The following is a 22,446-nucleotide window of genomic DNA, read 5'->3' on the forward strand; positions in this document are numbered from 1 at the left end:
TGCATCTGTGCTCACTCGGTGACAGAGTACAACAGGCCCAGCAAGGTTCTGCTGGGGTGATCAAGCCTCTGACACAGCCTATCCCAGGAGATGGGGTGAATATTTTTTTTTTCACATCAAACGTTTTCATTGAGAAGTTGACACAGACACCCATACAGTTTATCATGGATGGTATCAGAAGCTTTCCTGTGTATGAGAAACGGAACTACAGGCCTTTTTGTATAAGTTCCTGTATATCTTGTCCATGCTGTTCTCAAAGACGGGTTGGTGGGATTTTCCTTTATAAGAGGCTGACCTGTTGGACCAGTATTCACCATCATCCAAATGGAGAGTGCCACGTGGCCGCTGAAATGAGCTATACTCTGGGTCACTGTCGTAGGCAGAGTCTCTGTATAAAAGACCTCTTTTCAGTTCCAGTTCGTCTTCCTTCTCTGGGTCTCTCTCATCATATAAATGTCTTTGATGAGCCTGATGTGATTTCAAGACATTTTTTACCCGGTCATGGATCTCATCGCAGTTTGAAGGTGAACACCAATCAGAATGAAATCTTTCCCTGAGAGAAGCTCTATTTAACACAGGGCTTGGAGAATGCTTCGGCATTGTTGAAGGTGCTGAATGGACTAGTAAGGTCCTTGCTGAATGCTGGGGCTTGCTACATGACCTTGAGCTTAAGTACTCATCACATCTTTCCAAAGAGTCATCAAAGTCTCTCCCATGGGGTGTCCTGATAACCTTATAATCCTTGGGTCGGTAGCAGCCAAGATGAGAATGCTCATTGTGCATCCTGGACCATCCATCTCTTTCACAGTTCTAAATTACACGCCCAAGAGAACCCATTCACCCAACCATGGTCTGCAATCTTGATTCATGTTCTTATTTAAAGAAATACTATTGATAACCTTTTGCCATTTCTGCCTCAGTCTTTTAGAAAATGTGCAAAACAGAAAATCACGTATTTTCAAAGCCCTGGGGCCTTAAATGATGAAGATAATCAATAATGTCTCTTGTTTCATTCTTAATCAGCTGAATAAGTATGATGACTGTGACCATTTCATGTGTAAGCATTACATCCTTTCTTGATAGCATAATGTTTTGGATTTTTCAAAAGAAGGAAAAACACTTTTTGGGCGGGGGGAGGTTCTGCTACGTCATCCATATTCAGCACCTGTTCTGATTTTTCCACCTTTCTTTCTATCTTTTGGCAATATCAGTGTCCTTCTCTAGTAAATTTAAAGTCTCCATTTAATTTCCATTAGAGTCTCATTCATTTGGGGAATATAAAAATTAGTGAAAGGGAATAAAGGGAAAGGAGAGAAAATGGGTGAAAATATGTGAGGGTGACAAAACATGAGAGATGCCTAACTCTGGGAAACGAACAAGGGGTAGTGGAAGGGGAGGTGGGCAGGGGGTTGGGGTGCCTGGGTGATGGACACTGAGGGGGGCACTTGGCAGGATGAGCACTGGGTGTTATGCTAAATGTTGGCAAATTGAACTCCAATAAAAATTTTTTAAAAATAAACAAAAAAATAATAATTTCCATTAGAAAAAAAGTTGCATGTAAAATAATCTCTATCCTCAAACACACTTATCAAAATGACCATGCTAAAAAGTCAAAATTATACACAAGATACTTATTTCCTTTTCATTTTCCAGGTTCCTAACTCAATAATTTTTAGTGATTTCAATTTACCACAAGCCATCAGCTTGAGCTCAGTGTGGGCATATAAATAACTGAATCTGAACATTTGGGTTAAAGTTCTCATTTGGGAACCTATGTTATCTGGACTAACCATTGACATTGGTCAAGTAAATTGGGTAAATACAGCTCTGCCCAACCTCCCTACCCCAGTCCAAAACATTTTGTCTCTGTGTCTCTCTTAAGCTCTTTACTTTCTCATGTGTGAATTAACTTGCATGTATCCAGGACAGAGAGGACAAGATGGAAAGGGAGAACGTAGAAATCCAACTTCAACCTGCCGCTCTATTCCTCTGTGTGTCAGTGGGCTCAGGGGGACAGAAGGGCAGGAGAAGTTATTATATTCTTGTAAAAGCTGGGTTTTGATGTGGACAGAACTGGAGGGTATGATGCTGAGTGAGATAACTCCATCAGAGACAGACAATTATAGCATTTCATTCATACGGGGAATATAAGAAATAGTGAAAGGGATTATAAGGGAGGAAGGGAAAACTGAATGAGGAAAAATCAGAGAATTTGTTTAACTCTGGGAAGCAAACTGAGGGTAGCTGGAGGAGAGATGGGCAGGGGGATGGGGTAACTGGGTGATGGGCATTAAGGAGGGCATGTGATGTGATGAGTGCTGGGTGTTATATGCAACTGATAAATTATTGAAAACTATATCTGAGACTAATGATGTACTACTATATGTTGGCTAATTGAATTTAAATTAAAAAAATAATAGGGATGCCTGTGGGGCTCAGTGATTGAGCATCTGCCCTTGGCTCAGGTCATGATCCTGGGGTTCTGGGATCAAGTCCCACATCGGGTTCCCTGCATGGAGCCTGCGTCTCCATCTGCTTATGTCTCTGCCTCTCTCTGTGTCTCTCATGAATAAATAAATAAAATATTTAATAATGATAGTAAAAGTCGGTTTTTTCCTAATCATTTAACATGTGAGAAAAAATGGGCAAATGCTAAAAGGCAATGTCCTTTCAAAATGTTTGTGTTTCAGACGTGTTCCTGGGGCACAGGGGTGCAGGGGCTCCCAAAAAGAGGCACAGGGGTGCAGGGGCTCCCAAAAAGAGCAGGCTCAGTCACTTACCACTGACAAAATCCAAAGGCAGAGACAGGAGTGGTGGTAAAACAAAAAAGCCAACACAGGAAGACCGCTCACTAATGTCTTAAAGACCATCTCCAAAGTGCTAAAAATACGTCCAGGTGTATGTCTGGAAAATGTGGGACAAAGGATGGTGGGTATATGCAGATGGGAAGTAAAGGTCACCGCCCACCTGCTGCAGGGTCAGTCTTTAGGGTCTGGCTGGCTCAGGGCAGTCCTTAGTGCCTGAGGGGTAGTTTCAGTTCCTGTCAGGGGTGCTTCACCCACGGGTCTTCTGCCCGAGTTAAGAGAGAAACTGGAAAGAACTTAATAAATTAAGAAGTGGAGACTGAGGTCAAAATAGAGGCGGCTGGAGTCCTCTTTATACTTATTTATAAGAGAGAAATGTGGAGTTACACGGGAGATATAGAGCTCTCTGGAATGTGACGGGGTCCAGGTGGGTACGTGGGGTGTGATGGAGTCCATGCAGGCATGTGGGATGTGATGGGGTCCTGGCAGGTACCTGGGGTGTGTTGGGGTCCTGGCAGGTACGTGGGATGTGATTGGGTCCAGGCGGGTATGTGGAGGTTTGTGGGGCATATGACCATTTTGGTGTCAGGGGAAAGGGGAGAGATCAGATCTGGGGTCAGAGCCTGCTGTCGCTGTGCAGGGAGGAGGGAGAAGGACAGGATGTGCACTGACATAGGAACATGTCCCAGAATGATGCAGCAGCTCCCAGGCCTGAGGCCAGCGCAGTAGGGGGTCCTTGGGTGACCAAGTCTTGGTTCGTGGAATCTAATGCTGATTTAGTCTGTTTGGCCCTCCACTCCCCAGAGGCTGGGGGGGCCGATAGAAGCAAGGTTCCCGCTCTTCAAATAGAAATCGCTGATTCTACAATTTCCAAGTGGTGTGTTTCAGGGTAGGACGTCAGGAGCCAGGTGCGCTGTCAGGGGTGCTGCGGAGGGGTGACCCTCGGGGCGGGTGCCGGCCTCTCAGTGCTGGGAAAGGCCTCTAGATGGTGCAGGTGAGTCTGCCGGAGGGAAGGCGAAGGCCGCTCTGCGGGCCGCCGCACACTCGCAGACGGGACGCAGCAGTCCAGGAGCAGTTCCCGGACTGCCTTTTGGAACAGGAGGAAAGTGGGGCGGGCAGCGCCGAGGAGCCCTGCCCCGGGCAGCCGGGCCGGCCTCAAGGGACGCTGGCCACCTGCTTCTCCAAGCGCTGCCGGAGGCCACCTGTGAAAGCTGGTGGCTCCACAAGGGACCGTGCCCGCCTGTCTGCACAGACCATCTTCTGCCTGGATTAGGAACTGACCCGCCAGCAGGTCCAGGTTCCAGGTAAGCCTTGGTCCTTCCTTTGGGTTTTCTGAACTCTTGAGTTGTTGGAGACGGAGGTGTCATGACTGAGAAACGGCCTGAGTGCATTTTTGAAATGCGCGTCATTTTTGGGTTGCGTTTGAACAAGCTTTACCAATTACTGTGCGTCTGCACTACCAGGTCTGAGATCGTTCCTTTGTTTTCAGGAAAACGGTAGAAACCCCATTTTGCTCCTGGTTGCACGTTCGGTGAGTGAGCTAAATCCTAGGTGTGTAGCTGGCTTTCAGATTTTGGCTCCCGAGACCTCGGGTATCTCCGAGACCATGATAAGTATTTCTGAGGTTTGCCCCAAGCTCGGCTCCTGGGGAACACAAGCAGTAGCTGGGACCTAGCTGTATACCTGCGTCCCCCTGAGTTACCTGCGGCGCCCTGAGACACCTTCCAGGTACACTTTTGAATCATGCCTGAGACCCAATGCCTCAGAGGTCCGTTTTGGGGTGCACAGTGGGGGAAGTACGTACTGCTGATGACTGAGGCATTTCTTTCCAGCCAAAAGGCTGCTCAGTGCTCTGACGCATCGCGGACTGGTTAGGGCTCCCGCACAGGAGCCAGCTCAGATTCTGCAGCATCCTGTACGTACAACTGCTCCTGTGCTGCGGGCTTGCGGGCTTAGGGCAGAGTGAAAGGGGGCAGCTCAGCGGGAGGGCAGCTGCCGATGTGGGCCCCAGGGGGCAGTCAAGATGCTAAGGTTCCAGAGCTCACTGACAGGGGAGCAGAACAGAAGCCCGTCAGTAGGGGCATTTGGGACTTGGTGGGAGACACAGGACACCACGAGGCTGGAGTGAGGACAGAGCAGAACCCGACCCCACCTTTTCTGCTGTCCAACTAGCCACTGCCCTGTAGCTCTGAGGTTGCATGTCTGAGACACTAAGAATGAGATGGCAACTAATTCAAAATATTAACAAGGTAAAAAGCCATAAGGGACTAGGAGAAAGGAATCAATTCAAATAACTAACCTAGAGACTATTTCTTGCCTGACTTGATGCTCTGAGATTTCAAAGGTATGGCCATTTAAAGTTACTTTTTGACAAAGTCCATCAAAAAGAGAGATCCTCATCGGAGTTGGGTGGCATTTGTCCTGACGATTGCCCAGTGGAGAGAGGATTGGGGCCCTGCTCTGGGCTGGGTCAGCAGGGGCCTCTGCTGTGCCTCCTCCTCATCCTTCAGTGAGCCAGGCTGTACCTGGGAATATTAATTTGTGATCATACAGCAGAAGGGCAATCCTGGAAGCACATGGCTTTGGGAGGAAAAAATAAATAAAATTTCCTTGAAATGTTTGATTCTTACTCTCTGGCCATTACCTGATTTCTGAAAGTAAACAGGATTTCCATTTTGTTGAAGATACATATTTGCAAAGCTCAGAAGTGTCAGGGGCTCCCCCTTTCTTAAGCATCAGCATGTCCCCATACCCAGCAGAGCACCTGCCATAGGCAGCAGCCCAGTGTTTGCTCAGGAATGTGAAGACAGACCTGGTCTTACCCCCTATTTCACACAGTACAAACCAAATTGACTCTTTTAGCTGAGGAGTATCTTCTCATCCAAGTTCCTTAGGTCCCAAACGAGCACAGGTGGAAGCCAGGTCACCTAGTCACCCTTCTCTATCTAGGTGAGTGAGTTTTGTGGTTTCTAAAAGATGAAGTTCATTCTCAAGGAAATGCCCAGGAACCCAGTGGCAAAGACTCAAGTAAACCTGAAAGTCAAACACAGGAGCTATGAATAGGATGGCATTTGGCAGGCCATCCTGGTGCTCAGCTTCTCCCATCGCCTTCCCTTCCCAGCCTGCCCAGTGTCTTGCCTGCATGCCTTCCAGCAGCTTTCCTCCAGACCCTGGTTTGCTCAATTATCCCGGAGGACACCTGCCTGCTCACCTCTTTGATGCTGTTTGAGGCTCTGCCTAGCTGATTCCACCCCCCAGCAGGATCATTAATTAATTTATATTACACTCACTTAGCACATTAGGTCAATTAGGAAACTGAGGCCCCAGCCCTGTCTCAGAGCAGCGCCCATCACAGGGGGTGATACAGTCCATCCTGAATTCCTATCTTGGGGCAGGACTTTGATTCAATCTCCAATTATTATTTTCCCATAGAGTGAAGAAGAGAAGATAAACTAATGTGCCATCGTTTAAGCTTTGCCTTACATTTCTAGACCACTTTGCAAGCATTTTCATGCATTTCTTCCCTACTTTCCAAACAAGGAAATGGAACCTTAGAAAAGCTAAATGGCCTGCCTAACCCCATATGGCCAGTAATGACCACCATGCCAACAGTAGCTCAGGGCATCATGCTGAGTAACTTGTGATTAGGAGGGCCGCCACCAGAACCTCTGTCCCCTGCCTCTGTGGCGAACACTCTTGCCTCTGTTAGGATGTGTGGCAGTGGTTCTGGGACAGCCGCCCGCTAGAACTGAGGGTAGTGGGAGCAAACTTCTGCCTTTTGAGGAGCCCAACCCTCATACCCCACTGTTTGCTGGCCGCCGTCCTCATCAGAGGCAGGGTTCAGGAGGAAGCAATCTCCCCTCCATTCCTGTGAGCCGTCCTCATGAAAGCTTATAGTATGGGAAATATAGTTGTGGGAAATACAAAGTTGCTGTTAGTATCTGGTGCAGAGTCAAATGTAGGTGATCTCAGGTGGCTCAAACCAGGAACCAAGAGAAATTTCCAAATGGCTTTTGGGGTTCAGGCATCCCAACGGTTTCTTGGCCTCTGTTAGTACAAATGAGACTAGACTCTACTTTTTCACCGTTATCTGTCCTGAGGTCATCACAGAGCAGTGCCCAGGGTGGGTAACCTGTGCAGTCAAAGGATCTCAGCATCAGGGTGGGCCATTCATTTGCTGGTAAACAAGGGATCCTGCAGTCCAAGGTGTCTTCCATAGCACATAGTGGGCACTCAGTGAAAGTGCAGTTGACCCTTGAGCAACACAGGTTTGTACTATGTGGTTCCACTTATATGCAGATTTCTTTATAAATACAGTACAGTACTATAGATGTGTTTTTTCTTCCTTAGGACTTTCTTAATAACATTTTCTTTTCTCTAGCTTACTTTATTGTAAGAACGCAGTATATAATACAAATAACATACAAAATATTTGTTAATCAACTGCTTGTGTTATTGGGAAAGCTTCTGGTCAACGGTAGGCTATTAATAGTTAAGTTTTAGGGAAGTCAAAAGTTCTTTGTGGAGTTTTGAGTGCTCAGGGGTTGGCCCTCCTAACCCCCACGTTGTTCTTAGGTCAGCTGTATGTCCAATGAAGGAATGAATGAGATCCTTCTAAGAAAGGTGACCAGCTGTCCTGATCACAAACTGGGGAGCAAGGGACTGCCTAAGTGAACAAGCAAACAAATTCCAGTTCGCAAAGCTACCCTCTCTGAGTGCAGAGATACGTGTTATTTCTTCATGGGTGGTGCCCACAGATGTCAAACACACTGGCTACACGGGGGAACAGACACAAACTGGTGATGCCGGAAGCTGGCCTCCTGTGCCCAGGCCTCCTCCAGTAATGCCCAGAGCTCTGCATTCAGTTTCCTGTATAGTTAAAGGCCACTTCTGACAAATCAGATCATTGTGGAAAGCAGATGGGTGGTAATGAGCCTTGGGTAGGGAAATGCATTTGTGTTGATAGCCACAGCTGTGCCACCCACCAAGCTTATATCATCCCCAGTCACCTCCCAGGACAGTAAATCTGACTGCTCAGCACGTGGCTGGAAGGTGCCTTGGCTTGTGAGTCCCAATAGAATCAGCAAACAGAGAAGGAATAGCCACACTCATGTCATTACGAGTAGTTGCAAGGCCTGAGGTGCATGGGAGGCAAGCTCAGCTGTGGTATTTCTAGATCCCTTAAGACTGATATTGTTAAAAGATACCATTCAGTGATTGTATACAAGCAACTAAAAGGTGAGCCCAAATACTGAAATAAGATATTAGTCTCTTGAAAATAATAGGGAGATAATTCTGCCAACAGCACTCTAATCCTGACGAAAGGTGCTTTCTTAGGAGATGAAGAAAGACAGGTAGATCTAGACTACAGATGAAAAATGGTGGGCTGGGCGGGGAGGGTCAGAGATTTGACAACTGTCCGATCATTACCAAATCTTTTCTCTTGAAGTTTCTATCTTGCTGTCTTGCCATATTCCCAGTTCCATATTTCTTAAATGTCAGGCACAGAAGAGAGATGAAGGTAGGATTTTATGTTGGTTTTAATATACGTTCATTCAGCAAATCTTTTCTGAGCACCTGCTCCATGGTGGATACTTTGAGGGGACAGAGTGATGTAGTGGTACCATTCGTGGGTGAGGACATGAGATGTCCCTGTTTCGTGGAGCTTACATCCTAGTGTGGCAAAGGAAGCCATCACACAGTGATACAGATGTAGTTCTGGGTGAATCCAATGCCATGAAGAAACAAATAAGCAGAGGAAGCAGACAGAAAGCACTGGGGCAGGGGGCCCCTTGAGAAGATGTTATCTGAGTGAAACCCTGAGTGAAGTAAGGGAGGGGACTCAAGGGAGGCCCCAGGATGCGGATGAACTCCAGACATGCCAGCACCAACAGGAAGGTGCTGTGGCTACAACAGAGGGCAATATGGGAAGAACAGGAGATGGGAAGAGAGAGCCAGGAGCCAGAGCATGCCAGGCTAGAGGCTGTGCTAAGAAGTCTGGGCTTTCAGTGCAGGCAGTGGGAAGGCAAAGGAAACCATGTACTAACTTGGGCTGAAGCCAATCATGAGTATTCATGCCCCATACCACTCGAGGACCCTCAGTGCCCACCACAGGCCATTTGTTATGTTGTGAAACCCACCCCCACCTGCCATGAGTCAGGTCTCCAGGCGTTCTCTTCCTGAGAGGGCTGGTCTGGCTAATGTGTAGACAGCAGGGCAGACAGCAAGGCAGGCAGCAGGACAGACAGTAGGGTGGGCAGCAGGACAGACAGGAGGGCAGATAGCAGGAGAAGCTGGAAGGATGGTGGAATGATCCCTTTCAACCCATAATCTGTTCCCTCTGCAATTAACAAATGACAAAGGGGTCTTTTCTGAGAAAAATTTTAAAGATTCCAACTAGAAACACATGCTTACATTTTTTAATGTCTCCAACCTGAAAAGAAAGCCCAGAACATCTTATGGAGCCCCACGTTGCCTCCGGCCCTGTGCACGCGACGTGATCCTCCTGCATGCAGCCAGCCCAAGCCAGTTCTGCTCACCCTGTTTGTCATCTGGAGAGAGGGACAGGCACTTCCTGGCATTGGGGAGCATGGAGCTGGGCTCTGTTCATGCAGCCCTGCGCCCTGACCCCGAGTCATGAAGCTCTCTTCCAGGCTTGCTGTTATGGATCCAATGGAGAGATGGATATCACAGCAGGTTTGGCATGCCACAGCTATTTGTGCATTGTGCACAGCCCCCGAAGCTAGGGAGAACCCTGGCCACTCAGCCTGGTCAGCAGGTAGCTCAGCAGCACCTGGCAGGTTTGATTTCCTTCCAAGTGACAGAATTGTGGAGAAGCATCAGGATGGAAGGCCAGCCTAGAGGGAGCAATCCTGTGGCAGGGAAGCCCAGGGCACTGACAGCGCAGGGATGGTCAGGAGGCCGGAGGTGGGGTGCGCTCTGGGCTTGGCATCTGGCTGGGCTCCTGACGTACAGCGAGCCCTAAACCACAGAGGACAGTCAGATGGGATGCACACATTTTTGCTTTGGCTGACTTTGTTTACCTGGCAAATGTGGTTTTATGGTTTAATATTTTGATTGAGGCTTTTTGTTCTTGTAAAACAAATGTTACCTCTGTCCTAGAAAAACCATGATCCTTGAAAATACTGAGATGCATTGAACTTTCTTCAAAGCACTTCCGAGGGCTTTCGAGTTTCATTTTCTTTAAGATTTAGTCCTTAATAATGGCTAGAAATGGCTGTTCCTAAACCTTCCTGTCCATAATGAAGAAAATACATCAGAATGGACACTTTGGGGATATGGCTGCTGGACACTCCTCCCTCCCCAGAAATCCAGCATCCCTACAAAGCAGGGGCCAGGCAGCTGGGCAGGGCGACACTTGTAAATGGCACAAGGCAAGTGTGCATCAGTAGGTTTGCAGAGTGGTTTTCTGTTTGATGGAGTCCTTCCTGGGTGATAAAATCTTCAGTAAATATCATTTAAATTAGAAGAATTTAAAGCAAATTTTAGTAGAAGCCTTTTCATAGCTTAGCTCATTCTCAGAGATTGGGAGACAGAGACCCATCCTTAAGATAAGTAACATGCAGCAGATGTGTGATCTATCCTGGTGGCCTCTGGCAGGGGCCAACTCTTCCTACGGCCACTGTGACGTGAGCATATGCCGTGGTCCCCCTCTAGCACTCATTTAAGCAATTTCTCTCCTCATTGTATGGACAGAAGAAACCAAGACAGGGACATGCCGGTGACTTGAGACACTTGGTTTTGAATCAAGTCTAAAAACCCAGAGACTGGACTTCCACCACCATCGCTGCCAGTTGGTTTCCAACGTAAGGTTTCCACATGAAATTCATTATCCAAACAGACCACACACAGCTCTCCAACTTGACTTCTGCAATTGGCGTGTGTGAGGGAAGCAGCGCTTGAGAATATTACCCTGATGATTATCACAGTCGTTGCTTTTGAAGGCAAATATTTATTTTGCAAGGATTGCAAAACTAAGAATAGTAGAATGTGGAGCTCCCTCATGTTTACAGAATAAACAGAATTGAGACACTGACAAATGCAATGTCCCTGGATCTCTGAGGAGCCAGCTGTTTGCCTTCTGCATCAATTAAACGAAAGCAGGGGCCTCTGGAGGTGCAGGTCTCCATGGGGCTGAGCATCTTCCCGCCCATCCCATTGGGTTCTAGGCAGGAGGATGTGGGGTTTGGGGGGCGTCCTTCTTGTTTACCCCTGTGGCCTGAGCAACACTTTTCAAGGGCCTCCCTGGAGGTTTTCCTTGTTAAATTAGAGAGGCCACTGCATTTGCCATAGAATAACAGCCTACAAATTTTGCTCGAGGTTTTGAAAGACGATCTAAAAGAAATTGGAAGACCCGGCCCCTGTTCTTAGGGCTCATAGGGCTCAAAAGGAACCACATATTCACACACAAACAGAAAGATTCATATAAGAAATAGAAATAAACAATATTGCACTGTTATCATGTGTTCAGTGTTCACTCCGGTGTTGCACTGAGTGGTGCTCTCTGAGGCCAGGAGCACATCTCCATGGGAGCACCCCTCTAATCTCTAGCACATGGCACATCTGTGCCTCACATAGTAGATACTCAGTAAATGTTTATATAAAAGAACCTGTATGGAACATTTATGACCTTCACATTTGCATTTCATTCAATCTGTGTAACAATTCTGTGAAGCAGAAATTATCACGGTGTCACAAATGTGTGAGTCAAAGCTCGGAGAGGTGAAGTGACTTCTCCAAGAGCTTGCTCCTGACAAATGGCAGCATTTCAGCCGAGGTTCACAGACCTCAACTTGGTGTCTTTTCCATGGACTCCTTCAGAGATCAGGTCTGGGGTGGGCTGTTGCAAATTAGATTGAAATTTAACTTTTTATCATAACCCTTTCAGGGGTAGGGTATAACTTCTTACCTAGGCAGATATCTAGACTCATCTCTGAGTCTCCCAGATCCTTTTTTCTTTTTTTAAGAGAGAGAGAGTGGTGGAGAAAGACAAAAAGAGAATCCCAAACAGACTCTACACCCAGCCTGATGTGGGGCTTGATCTCATGACCCTGAGATCATGAGCTGAACTAAACTCAAGAGCCAGCTGCTCAATGAACTGAGCCACCCAGGCACTCCTCATACCCCTGTTGGCTGGTCCTGGAGCCTGTAGATATATTATTTGGGGCAGCAGGATGTTGGGAGTCAGAGCAGAAAATAGAGTCTCTCTTTCCATCCGCCAAGGCCAAGAGCCAACCACGCAGCCACTGTTCTCACAATGTCAGTGTCAGAACTGCATGAGAGCCAACACAAGCCAGATCCACTTCAACTTCCGAGGCCTTTCTTCTCTGATATTGGGCTGGATGTGTCCTGTTGGGGTCAGACTGCAGTGGACACACCACAGGAGCTGAACACAGGGGCTGTGTGGAAGTGTGGGCTGGAGTGCAGCCTCCAGCATCCGTCAGACATGGGCCCCAGTCCTGCTTCTCTTCTCCATGTGCTAGTGACAGGACTGTGGACAGTCATTGCTGGGTAACATCTGTCGGTTACCTGACAAAGGACAACAGTACTCAGCTTGTGGGATCATTGTACAGATTTAAGTGAGGTGAGGCAGGCCAAGCTCTGAGAACAGGACATCAGTGCTCTGCACACACTCGTGGGCTGAATTTAATACATCAGCTAGACCTTGGCTTATGAGTCATTCACAGTGGTTTGGTGAAGGTCAAGTCCATCTGAGGTGTCCATCTTTCCCTGGGACAACCTATCGATTTGGCTAGGATCCAGAATACCCCTGGAACCCTGCAATAAGGGGCAGCTACACTGAGGCTAGGCAAGCATGCTGTCTGCTTGCTCCCTGCCCGTAACACCTGGACTGCACTTGGGCCACACTGGCTTTCCTGCTGCTCCTCACACAAGCCACAATTCCTTCTGCCCAGAATGTTCTTCCCCAGGATCCAGGTCTCTGCTAACAAGTCACCTGATCACAGAAACCCTCCCTGGCCCGGCTCAGAATAAAAGAGCGGCTCCCACCTCCAAACTCCTGTTTTTGGCACTGATCATGAGATGACTCACTAGACACACAGTGTAACTTAGGGATCATCATACGTAAGTGAGCCTAGAACGTGGTGGGCAATCAAGTTTATTTTTTTTAATTTTTATTTATTTATGATAGTCACAGAGAGAGAGAGAGAGGGAGAGAGAGAGAGAGGCAGAGACACAGGCAGAGGGAGAAGCAGGCTCCATGCACCGGGAGCCCGATGTGGGATTTGATTCCGGGTCTCCAGGATTGCGCCCTGGGCCAAAGGCAGGCGCTAAACTGCTGCACCACCCAGGGATCCCGGCAATCAAGTTTAGAATCTCATTTAGAAACGTGGATCGCTGCTGAGACCAGAGGCGGGCGTGCCTGTGTACCTGGGGATGGGGATTTCCTCCCTTGCTCTTGACAGCTTCACAAGGCAGTGTTCACCCTGCCCTGCCCTGCCGCGCTGTTGGGATGTGACTCTCAGGAGACTTCCTGGGACTCTCCCCTGGAGCTCAATGTGAAATCAGTGGAGCACGTAGAGGAGAGGATGGAGAGGAGAGGATGGAATGAGCGGAGGTTAAAGAACAAGTAGGAGGCGTAGCCTCAGCTGAATTTCAGGCGAGGAGCTCCAAAGCAGCAAGTGCCCCCTGCCCATACCCCCTCCTCCCTCCCCACTCCGTGCAATCTCACAGCAGCTGCGCTGCTCCGCACAGGTGTGTGCGCTGTCACACGCACACACAGACAGCAGTCATGGGGGGCGAGGTACCACGCTCTGTCACAGTTGGGGGTGCTGCAGCCCCCTCCCACCAGCCTCACCCCAAGGGCACATGGGCCACTCTGCCTCTCTGAGTGCTGCCCTCACAGCTGACTTAGGGACCCAACAGGAAACACAGATGGTCCAAGGTGAAGGAACTTCGTTCACGGGGCCAGTCATCCACTGAGAGCAGCGCTAAGGGGACCACAGCTTCGCCTCCACAAACCCGCCGAACTGTCCTTTCATGGGTTGGTGGCTGTTGCCTCCAATCGGCCAGAGGCCTCTGCTGGGTCTTCAGTTCTTGCCATAATTCATCTAACCCTGGGTGGGCGCGGTGTCTAGGTCTCAGCAGCTTTGCCAGCTGACATGGCCGCATTGTCTGGGGCTTCTTCCCCATCCTTTCCTTCTCCCATTCCTCAGTCACCCTGTTTGGGATAAATAGTGCCACCGAACTGTGCAGTCCCTGCATCAGGATTTACAATCACTGCTCCCCAGCCCCAGGCACCCTCCTCAGCTGAAGTACCACATGGTGTGTGTGTGTGTGTGTGTGTGTGTGTGTGTGTGATTCAACAACCAGAATAGCTCAGAACGAGACCTGGACCAGGCTGGGGTGTGGAAGAGTGAGGGGCAGAAGCAGCCTGGTGTGGGTGCCAGCAAAGGAGCTTGTTGGAGGGACTGAGGCTCACCAGATGGAGGTAGCAAAGCTGGCTCTCAGTTTCCCCAACTGGATGATAACTTTACTTCCTGCACATCTGGAGTCTAAGATACAGATTCTCCCTTAACTCACAGCAAGAAAGGTCTGTTCCTTAAGTATGAGTTAGAGACTTGGGAGGCGTGATGAAGAAAGGCAGAGGGAGGACAGGAGGGAGGACCTCAGCCTCACTGGGTGGTTTAGTATGTGTGGTTTAGGTGAATCTCCTTTTCTACAACACCAAACACCTTTGAAGTTGGCACTTCTCTGCTTCCTAGGTAGACACCTGAGCCCTCCCTGGAAATGGACCATCTGCTCCTTGTGTGCACCCTCGCCCCGCCCACTGGAAACTCTTGAGGGTTAATAGTTTTCCTTTTGGAAAATTTTCCAATTGTATTCATCTGAGTTTACATTAGCTGCTTCCTTCTGTTCTGTGTGTGGATTATTCTCATGTTGGGTTTAATTTAACCAAATTCACAGCTGTGCTAACAAATTTGTTGATGCCTTTCTGCTTTCAGAATGAATTTTTCTGAGTCTTTTCTCTGGCTTTACTGATGGACTGTGTCCATACTGAAACCTTCGGTGTCGGGCACTGGCTGGTGTTCCTTTTGCTTCAAAACCTGTTTCCTCTGACCGTGCCTCACTGCGTCTCAGATGCTAACAAGTTTAGTTTTAATATTTTAATGGTTAAAATTTATGATTTATAAAAATCACTGTTAAACACAAAGAAACAACACAAAACATGTTTCTCTTAGTGCTGTCAGCCTCACAACTATTAGGAGGATAGATCTGTGTGTTCCATAAACATGAAGATCCCCTGGAGGCCTACTTTTTAGAAATACATTGTGAAATTCTGAGTCTTCAAAATTATTTTAAACATGGAGTTTGGTAAAGACACCCAGAACCTGCCAATTTCAATATTTTTGATGAATTTTTTTTAATGAGCTTCTTGTATTTAATTAGACTTAACGAGAGGCCTGGCCACCTAGTAAGATGGTGGTTATTGGGAGCCAAAGAGATACAATGGGGTGTTCTAGGCCTAGAGGGTGTATTTACCCCTTAAAACACTACTCTGTACCCTGCCTGGACCCATTTGTACTTCAAAGGCCAAAGATGGGTTTCTAAAAGAGGGTTCTAAATGAAGGCAGCGCCCCAGCAGGCCTTACCCAGAGGCAGGACTCATGCTTGCCCAGAGCGGGTTGTCTTCCTGCCCTGGCACTTCCCTGTGTGGACACCCTTTATCAGAAGAAGAAATGCCTGCAGCCCAATTCTGTTGGGGTAGGTTGGTTGGAGGTCTTCTATTAGAAATAGGCTCCTTGAAGGGTCTCATCTATATCCATAGATGCCACGGATCCTGTCTATAAATAAGAATAGACGTATGCTATAGGACCCTGATCCATCATACAGTATCATGTCTTGCATTTAGTGAGGGCTTAGAAAGTGATTAGTATGTATGAATGAGAGATTGAGCAAGAAAAGGAAACACAAATGGTTTTTCCCTCTCAGCGGGAGTTGTGCTAAGGCCCAGAAAGCTACCGGGCTTTCACAGATGCTGGAGCCCGTTGCCGCTGTCAGTTTCGAAAGTCTTGTATTCATTAGAGTCTTACAGACTTTTTCAGCAATGGAAATAATGAAGACTCTCAGTGAGAAGGTAAATGGGTAAATGTGTGTCTTGAGGTTGAGGAAGCAGTACTGGGACTTTCAGATGTGCCAAGTCCTTCATAATAACCTGGAATCATTTTTTTTAACATAAAGAATATTCAAAAAGGGCAAGATCCTCAGAGAGCCAATGACAGGAGGCCATGGACCTCTGAGGTAACACTGATGAGCCGTGAAGGCAGAGCTCTTGGCGAGCAGTCCAGGACATTTCAGGTATCCTTTCTGGAAACACGCAGGGGCTGGCCGCTGGCAGGCTACCAGCATCCTCAGGGCACCATCTCAGACTTGCTGTCATAGCATAGTCACCTGCATAGTGGCGAGCTGGTTCTTTCCTGCACTGAGAGGCAACAGGCATCCTCAGGTATCTCCTCACCTTGCCCCACACCCGGATCCACATTTCTTTTTTTTTTTTTAAGATTTTATTTATTTATTCTTGAGAGACACAGAGAGACAGAGATACAGGCAGAGGGAGAAGCAAGCTCCATGCGGGGAGCCCAATGTGGGATTCGATCCCAGGACCCCAGGATCATGACCTGAGCCTGAAGCAGATGCTCAACCACTGAGCCACCCAGGCATCCCAGATCCACATTTCTAATGCTATTCTCAAATGGTATCAGAATTCCTGGGAGAGAGGGTTCATCACAGGGTTGGGGCAGAAAAATAAAATAAAAATAAGCCTGGAGCATCCTCTAGTGCCAAGAAAGTAGAGAAAGGCAAGTGGAATAATTTAAGCAGGAAAATCGTGTTGGATTATAATCCAAAATTTAAAATAAATATCCATGCACCTAAAATAAATAGCCATAGAAATAAATGATTGAATTAATAGAGATTAAGATACAAATTTGTCATTCAGAAGAATTTGAAATACATTATGTGGACACTCCCCTCTCAGAGAGTTGGGACATAACTCCCCGCCCCCCTTAGGAGTGGACTCTCATCACTAAGAGTCCAAAAAGGACAGTGTGGAGGCAGAAAAATTTCTTTTGAGTGGAAAGGCCTGGCAGGTGCTCCAGGTCAGTATCAGCAGTGATACATGATGTTGACAGTCCATACACCCGACGGGATGTGATGAAGAGGATGCTTTACCTCTGTGATCTTCCTCCCTAAAACCCATAACCCCAGTCTGACCTTGAGGAAAACATCGAACAAACCCCTCAATTAAGGGACTTCCTACAGAACACCTGACTGGCCCTCCTCAAAGTGTCCAAGTCATCAAAAGCAGTGAGAGTCTGAGAAACCATCACAGCCTGGGGAGCCATGGAGAGTAAACATGCTGTGATGTGGTGTCTGGGGTGTCATCCTGGAACAGAAGAAGGCCATGAGGGCAAAACTAGAGATGTCTGAATAAAGTACGAATGTGAGCCGCCTATCACATACTAGTGTGGGCTCATCGGTGGTGATAACGTGTTAGGCTAGTGTAAGGCTCATCCCTGGGTTCAAACCCAGTCTCCCTACTTTGCCCCTCAGGCCTTGGGAACATTACAGCTCCTGGAGTGCTGGCTCAGGGCGTTGCCCTGTCTCTTGCCCCCAAACTCTGCTTAATCCCTGTAGACAGTGTCCTTGCACTTAGTGGGGGACTCAGAAAAGCAAATTCAGTGCTGGGTTCTGGTTCTCCAAGCCAACCGGAAAGGTGGTCCTCGTGCGGGGGGCTGCACGATGGCTGCCTGAATTGTCTGGGGATGACAGAGTGACTGCCTTCAGGGCTTTTGAATCTCCAGCAGAATCCTACAAGCCGCACATTTTCTGTGCATGCCTGGTGGCACAGCGCAAGTGCTGAAAGGAACTAGAATTCCACCTTTGCCACTTGCGTTATGTCTACTCTTTGTGGTTTAAGAATGGTACCTTAATAAGAGGGTACTTCTGTATCTAACCCATAATCCACCATGAATATGTGACACTTTTCATTTTATGCTTGCTGTTTTTTAAAGATTTTATTTATTTGAGAGAGATAGAGAGAGAGCACCAGCAGGGGAAGAAACAGGGAGAGAGAGACGCAAGCTCCCCGCTGAGCAGGGAGCCCAATGCAGATGGACTCCCAGGACCCCGGGATTACGACCTGAGCTGATGGTAGATGCTTAACCAACTGAGCCACCCAGGTGCCCCTGGCATCTTTCATTTTTATTATTCGTATTTGAAAAATGAATGGACAGGAAGGTCTTAGGTCTCCTAGAGGTGGAATGTTGAGCCTTTTGTGAACAAAGCTGAGGCCTACAGCTCCATATTTAGTTGATGATGGGTAAGAACTTTGTGCTGAAAATATCCTGGGGCCTGATCTTAAACCCCAGGAAAAGTCATTAAGCTATTTTCATAAAAGTGGAGGCCAGCAGGGTTTCCAAAAAGCTCAGGGTTAAAGGGCCTTTGCGAATTCTGATATGTTTTTCTTACCAGGAGATGGAAAGTCAAGCCTGTGGCTGCAAGCCAAGCAGTTTGCAATGTTTACAATCCATGGTGAACAAGCCATGTTATGAGGGTAGCCCTGGACTCCCCAGCTGGCTTCTTGGAAAATGCATTCCTCATTTCCCCCCCCCAGAGACAGTCAGTACCTTGGCAGGTAGAGGGAGAAAGGCACATGGGTCTAGAAGCCACTGCTTTCAGGCTGTAACTGTTCTAGCACAGGGCAGAGTCAGGGGCTGTGCTCACTGCCAGGGTTTGGGCCCAGGGCATCCTCGGGCACTAGTAGCCTCTGGGCATCCCTGTCTGAGCTGCTGTGAGGACCGGGCTTCCCAATGCTGTCTGCACCCTCCTCTGGCCCCCGCTGGGAGGAGCCATCCCAACGTCCAGTGGCCTATTTTCACTCAGAGCAAGGAGGTGGCATTATGAATACCTGGTGAAGCACCCTCCTGGGAAATGCTCAATCACAGTGTTCTGGGCATGCCCAGCTTAGGAAGTTCACGACGGCACAGGGGAAGATCTCGCTCGCCGAGGGAGGTGGAGGGGTATAGGTGGAGGAAGAGGCACCTGCACAGCAGCAGCAGGCAGCCTTGTGGCCACCACCTTTTCTCACACCCTTTCTGAGTCTCAGTGTTTAGTTTCTGGGCCACCGGCCATTGTCTGGTCATTAATAGATCAGCTGGGTGTTGTTTGTTTGCTTTTCAAATTAGCCAGACCAGTTCCCACTGCTGTGAAATCACAGCCGAGGCCACAAGTCGGGCGGAGTAGGGAAAATCCACGCACCCTGATCAGATGCTGGTTCTGCTCACCCTGGGCATGCAGGGCACACCTGCCTGAACCAAGGTTGTGCCTCTGCTCTCCAAAGCTGCCCCAGCCCTGCTCCCCGCACTCCCGCAGCCTGGCAGTGGCTCAATGTGGTCACTGAAGCCAGCCAGAGGGGCAGGGTCGATGCCTGAGGGGCCTCCAGAAAGGAGTGGGGACCTCAGCATGACTGTGCGGGCTCAGGCTGGGTGACTGCACCATGTCGGGCCCTGCCTGCCTCTGTGTTTAGATTTCATTGTCATTGTCTGCTTTAAACCTGAAGCTTCTAGAGAACCGGGGTCAGCCCGTCTATGTAAGTTCTGTTGGAACCAAACCTGTGGGACAGCCATGTGGATGTTTAGCACACTGGGGTGTGGCAGACGCAGCAGAGGACACGCAGTGAAGCAGAACAAGCAGCTTCAGACAAAGACCTTTGCCACCTCACACAGCTTTGGAGGCCAGGCTCAGGGAGAGGCCCAGAGTCTCGGGGCCACACCACTTGAAGACCTGATGGAGGCGGGGGAGCCACAGGTGGGGAGGCTCTCCTGCGTGGCCACCAGCAGCGGGGCCCACTTCCTGGCCATGTGAGCCTCTCCATGGGCTGCTTGAGTGTCCCCATGATGTGGTAGCTGCGCCACCCAATGCAGGCAGGCAGGAGGCTGCTGTACCTCTGATGACCAAGCCTCGCAGGAGTGCCCGGTAACTTCTGCTGTTTCTGATGGTTAGCAGTGAGCCGCCAAGATGAGTCCGTACTCACAAAGAGGGGAGTTAGGCAGTGTCAGGTTGTGGATGCATTTGAAGCCAGCACAGCTGGCCTCTAACACTAGCTTGCCCCTGACTACTACGTGGCCTCGGGCAAATCACTTCGAATCCATAGGCTTCAGTTTCTTCCATAAAATCAGAGAGTTGACCAGATGGCTCAGGGCCTGCCCTCGGCCCTCATGCCCTATGTTCATTCATTCTGTGTATTCGTTAACTGAATATTTACTCCATTCTTACTCTGAGTCTAGCTCTCTTCTTGATTCCCGTCCTTACGCTGAAATACCTGGGGAGCTTCTAAAAAATGCAGGTGCCTGGAACCCACCCAAGAAATTCAGCTTTAAGTGGTCCAGGGAGGATCCCAGGAGCTCCACAGTCTTAAAATCTCCCTCAGTGATGCCACTGTGCAGGCAGAGCAGAGGACTGTTGCTCTAGAGTTATAACCTTGGACTCTGATGGACCTGTGAATCACCTGGGGATCTGGTTAGGATGCACATTCTGATACTGTGGGTCTGCAGTGAGGCCTCAGATTCCACATTTCTAACAAACCCCAGGTAATCCAGTGCATTCCAAGGACTACCCTATGAATAGCAAGTTTCTAGTTGCTGGGAGAAAGGTGCGGAGGTACAAGGATAATCCCCATCCCCAAAGAGCAAAGAATCTAGTTAGAGAGGAAGACACAGAGTGAAAATGTAAACAGCACCCCAAGACCTAAGTGCCCAATATGTGGCCCAAATGGGATGTACCAGGAATTGAGTTTGAGATGGTGAAGAGTATCCCAGGTGACGCACTGACCCCTGCCTGGACCATCACCACCACGACCTCATTCCCGTTCCTCCAGCAGCTACACAGGTGGTGAGCAGAAAGTCCAGGTCCCTCTGTGATCCGTGGAAGCCTTTCACGAGTTAGTTTGTTTAGCTGAACGGTAGTTCTTTCCATAGGGAAAGAAAAGAATTAGCAAATCCATTATTTGTATTTGTTCAGTCTTGTAGTCGATTCCCAAGATGCTTTTATTGTTTAGTGAGCTTGCTTTTGTTGGCACCAATAACAAATTAAAATGTGTTTCCTGAATTTATGTTAATGGTGTGAAATTCTAGGCTTACAGAAATTTTAGTAAAATTTCTCTTAATGAAAGCTGCAAGTAACCATTGTTCTAGTTTTTCTTCTTTCTCTCTCATGGGTTTTCTGTTAACCTCAGTTCTTAGCAGAAGCCCTCCTCTTCCTTGATGTGTCTTCCCTTAGCATGTGTCTTCCCTTAGCATGTGTCCAGTGGCTCCCGGACTCTGTTGTGTGTGGGCTGACCACACTCACTCAGCCTCCCAGCTCCGACCTGGCTCCCAGAGGCCAGTCCAGGCGCATCCACATGGTGCCTTGCCCTCTCCCACACCTTGGGAAGTCTGGAACAACACCGGGCCCCTCCTAAGGTCCTGAAACAGACTCCTAGTTAAACTCTGGCTTCCAGGTTCTCTTCCATTAACAGATTAATGGTCCTGAAATATTTCCTTTCCCCTGTCACATAGCCTGGCTCCTCACAACCCAACCAAGTACTTTTCAGTTTTTTTGGGTTTTTTTATTGCAGTATAGTTGACGTACAGTGTTATATTAGTTTCAGGTGTGCAACATAGTGATCCGACATTGCTGTGCATTATGCAGAGCCCCCCATGGTAAGCCAGCGTACTCGTGGCTACCATCTGTCACCTTACAACATTATTATGATATTATTGACTACATTCACTGTGCTGGACTTTTCACCTCCGCGACTTATTTATTTTATAACCGGAGGTTCATGGTGGTACTTATCAACCTAATGGGCACCACTGGGGTCCTGTGAAATGAGACTGGGACTCGGGGAGGTGGGGGCTGAGTCTGCAGCTCCAACGGGCTCCTGTGACACCCTCCGCACCAGCACTAGGCTGGAGCCACAAGGTGCTGCAGGGCGAGCTCCTCCTGCTCCTGGGGGCTGACGGCCCAGGTCACCATGATGCGGCCAGGTGCCAACCGCCCCATGGGGAAGCACAGGGTCCTGCGCCTTGTGCCCCAAAGCCCAGCCTCAGCTTTGACGCGAGCCTCTGTGAGCAACTCCCCTGCTTTGCTCCTTTTGTGTTTAACCGGCTCTAGCATCTCTGTGACCCGCATCAAACGCTAACTTCGCCTTGAAGCTTCCCTGGCTGCTGTTTCTTTCACCCTCTTTAGATCCCTCACAGCTTGCTCTCAGCTGTTCTTTTGCTCTTAATCACACTCTACCAGGCATTGTTATTTCAGTTTTTTACATGTTTCTGACTGTCTTTCTATGGTAAGGCCTGAGGGACTGCAGCTTACTCATTTTTCACTTCTTTTGTATTTCTTTCAGCACTGAAAGGGTACTGTGCATTTATTAGGCACTTAATAAATTTCTTGAAATGACTCAAGGTAAAATTCCTGCACTTAGTCAAAAATTAGTCTGAGAAATGGGATAAAGGGCCAAACTGAAACAGAATCACCCCACTTCATAGTCCTCACTGAACTGAATAATCGTCTATGGACCTCCGCACCGGATCGCAGGGGGTGACCTGCCTCCTGTCGGGGG

General features: G+C 48.5%; 1 protein-coding gene across 4 annotated transcripts in view; it reads left to right on the top strand.

Annotated features, from left to right (window-relative positions):
• The first annotated feature begins 3,812 nt into the window (after positions 1 to 3,812).
• The window catches only part of EDAR (ectodysplasin A receptor), a 96,495-nt gene continuing 77,861 nt past the window's right edge, over positions 3,813 to 22,446 (top strand). Inside the window, exon 1 of one of the 4 annotated variants that reach the window (XM_026010907.2) lies at positions 3,813 to 4,108. The gene's annotated coding sequence lies outside the window, so the exon portion shown is untranslated. The remainder of the gene's footprint in view (positions 4,109 to 22,446) is intronic. The other 3 variants (XM_072742875.1, XM_072742874.1, XM_072742873.1) reach the window with 3 other exon arrangements.

The sequence above is a fragment of the Vulpes vulpes genome, chromosome 16 (assembly GCF_048418805.1).
Source record: "Vulpes vulpes isolate BD-2025 chromosome 16, VulVul3, whole genome shotgun sequence".
In the NCBI taxonomy this organism is placed as follows: domain Eukaryota; kingdom Metazoa; phylum Chordata; class Mammalia; order Carnivora; family Canidae; genus Vulpes; species Vulpes vulpes.